Source organism: Ascidiella aspersa, chromosome 5 (genome assembly GCF_963924565.1).
Source record: "Ascidiella aspersa chromosome 5, kaAscAspe10.2, whole genome shotgun sequence".
Taxonomy (NCBI): Eukaryota; Metazoa; Chordata; class Ascidiacea; order Phlebobranchia; family Ascidiidae; genus Ascidiella; species Ascidiella aspersa.
This window is the reverse complement of record NC_139451.1, coordinates 9912978-9915477: the sequence shown is the minus strand read 5'-3', so window position 1 is coordinate 9915477 and position 2500 is coordinate 9912978. Positions and strand designations below refer to the sequence as shown.

Below are 2500 nucleotides of genomic sequence, written 5' to 3'. Positions count from 1 at the left end.
CTGTGGAAATGCTAGAGCTAATACATGCGTGAAGCGCCGACCTCGCGGGAGGCGTGCTTTTATCAGACCAAAAACCGACCGGGCTTCGGCCCGCAACCTTTGGTGACTCTGGATAACTTTGCGGATCGCACGGTCTCGCACCGGCGACGGATCATTCAAGTGTCTGCCCTATCAACTTTCGTCGGTACGGTACTGGCCTACCGAGGTTCTTACGGGTAACGGAGAATCAGGGTTCGATTCCGGAGAGGGAGCCTGAGAAACGGCTACCACATCCAAGGAAGGCAGCAGGCGCGCAAATTACCCATTCCCGACGCGGGGAGGTAGTGACGAAAAATAACAATACAGGACTCTAAACGAGGCCCTGTAATTGGAATGAGTACACTTTAAAACCTTTAACGAGTATCCATTGGAGGGCAAGTCTGGTGCCAGCAGCCGCGGTAATTCCAGCTCCAAAAGTGTATATTTAAGTTGTTGCGGTTAAAAAGCTCGTAGTTGGATTTTGGGCGCAGGCGGCCGGTCCGTCGCAAGGCGTGTACTGGCCGTCCTGGCCTCACCTCCGGTTCTCCGCCGGTGCCCTTGACTGAGTGTCGGCGGGCGGCCGGAACGTTTACTTTGAAAAAATTAGAGTGTTCAAAGCAGGCGATTCGCCTGAATAATGGTGCATGGAATAATGGAATAGGACCTCGGTTCTATTTTGTTGGTTTTCGGAGCGCGAGGTAATGATTAAGAGGGACAGACGGGGGCATTCGTACTGTGCCGTTAGAGGTGAAATTCTTGGATCGGCGCAAGACGAACGACTGCGAAAGCATTTGCCAAGAATGTTTTCTTTAATCAAGAGCGAAAGTCAGAGGTTCGAAGACGATTCAGATACCGTCCTAGTTCTGACTATAAACGATGCCAACTAGCGATCGGGGGGCGTTAGTTTTACGACCTCTCCGGCAGCTTGCGGGAAACCAAAGTCTTTGGGTTCCGGGGGAAGTATGGTTGCAAAGCTGAAACTTAAAGGAATTGACGGAAGGGCACCACCAGGAGTGGAGCCTGCGGCTTAATTTGACTCAACACGGGAAATCTCACCCGGCCCGGACACAGTGAGGATTGACAGATTGAGAGCTCTTTCTTGATTCTGTGGGTGGTGGTGCATGGCCGTTCTTAGTTGGTGGAGCGATTTGTCTGGTTAATTCCGATAACGAACGAGACTCTGGCTTGCTAACTAGTTACGCGACCCAATCGGTCGGCGTCTAACTTCTTAGAGGGACTAGTGGCGTTTAGCCACACGAGATTGAGCAATAACAGGTCTGTGATGCCCTTAGATGTTCGGGGCCGCACGCGCGCTACACTGACCGGATCAGCATGTGCTCGCCTTGGCCGACAGGTCTGGGTAACCCGCTGAACCCCGGTCGTGCTAGGGATAGGGAATTGCAATTATTTCCCTTGAACGAGGAATTCCCAGTAAGCGCGAGTCATTAGCTCGCGTTGATTACGTCCCTGCCCTTTGTACACACCGCCCGTCGCTACTACCGATTGAATGGTTTAGTGAGGTCCTCCGATTGGACCTGGCGCGGCCGGCAACGGTCGAGCCGGCGTCCGAGAAGACGATCTAACTTGATCATTTAGAGGAAGTAAAAGTCGTAACAAGGTTTCCGTAGGTGAACCTGCGGAAGGATCATTAACGGTCTCGCAAACGCTTCGGCGAACGCGAAACTCGGACAAGCGAGAGAAAAAGTCTTTGCTACCCGGCGCCCGACCCGCGAGGAGCGGCGCGCCGGCCGGCGATTCGGTCACCCGGTAATGTTTGCGCGTCGAGTGCCGCGGTGCCGCGCGCTCCGGCTTCAAGCGTCGGCCTGGCCGACCGCTCGGCGCGGTCTATTTTGTCACCCTATAGTGCGAGGCACTGTGCGAGCGAAACAATCGTGGATGGCTCTTGGCGGTGGATCACTCGGCTCGTGAGTCGATGAAGGACGCAGCTAGCTGCGTGAATTAGTGTGAATTGCAGGACACATTGAGCATCGACGTTCTGAACGCAAATTGCGGCCTCGGGTCAATCCCGGGGCCGCGCCCGCCTCAGGGTCGCGTTGCAAACGTTCCGCGCGGGGATTTCTCCGCGCGGCTGCTGCGGCGTCGGACGCGCGAGCGCCCGTCCCGCTCAAGACAGCACGGCACGATGCGCGACGATCGCGACCAGAATCCCGCGCGGCGGCGGCGAGTCGACCTCGAAGAGGCCAACGGCTGGCGGCTCAAGGGCGGGAATCGAGGTGCGCGGCGGCGCGCGGCGCCGACGGCGAGCGCGGAACGGGAAGAATAGTCCCGGTCCTTACTTTCGGCCTGAGGTCGGACGAGGCTACCCGCTGAATTTAAGCATATTACTAAGCGGAGGAAAAGAAACTAACGAGGATTCCCTCAGTAACGGCGAGTGAAGCGGGATGTGCCCATCGCCGAATCCGCGCGCTTTTGGAGTGCGCGGAATTGTGGCGTACGGAATTCGTCACGGCGCGCTTCGCCG

The 2500-nt window shown here is 56.4% G+C and overlaps 2 non-coding genes and 1 pseudogene across 2 annotated transcripts in view; all 3 read left to right on the top strand.

Annotated features, from left to right (window-relative positions):
- Positions 1-1669, top strand: part of LOC146142973 (small subunit ribosomal RNA) — a 1813-nt gene extending 144 nt beyond the window's left edge. Inside the window, exon 1 of the ribosomal RNA XR_014500875.1 lies at positions 1-1669. This exon is cut by the window's left edge and continues 144 nt beyond it. This is a non-coding gene — a ribosomal RNA (small subunit ribosomal RNA).
- A 247-nt stretch (positions 1670-1916) lies between these two features.
- LOC146142972 (5.8S ribosomal RNA) lies at positions 1917-2070 on the top strand. Its single transcript, XR_014500801.1, has one exon. It is a non-coding gene; the product is annotated as a 5.8S ribosomal RNA (ribosomal RNA).
- Positions 2071-2318: 248 nt separating this feature from the next.
- Positions 2319-2500, top strand: part of LOC146142971 (large subunit ribosomal RNA) — a 3678-nt pseudogene continuing 3496 nt past the window's right edge.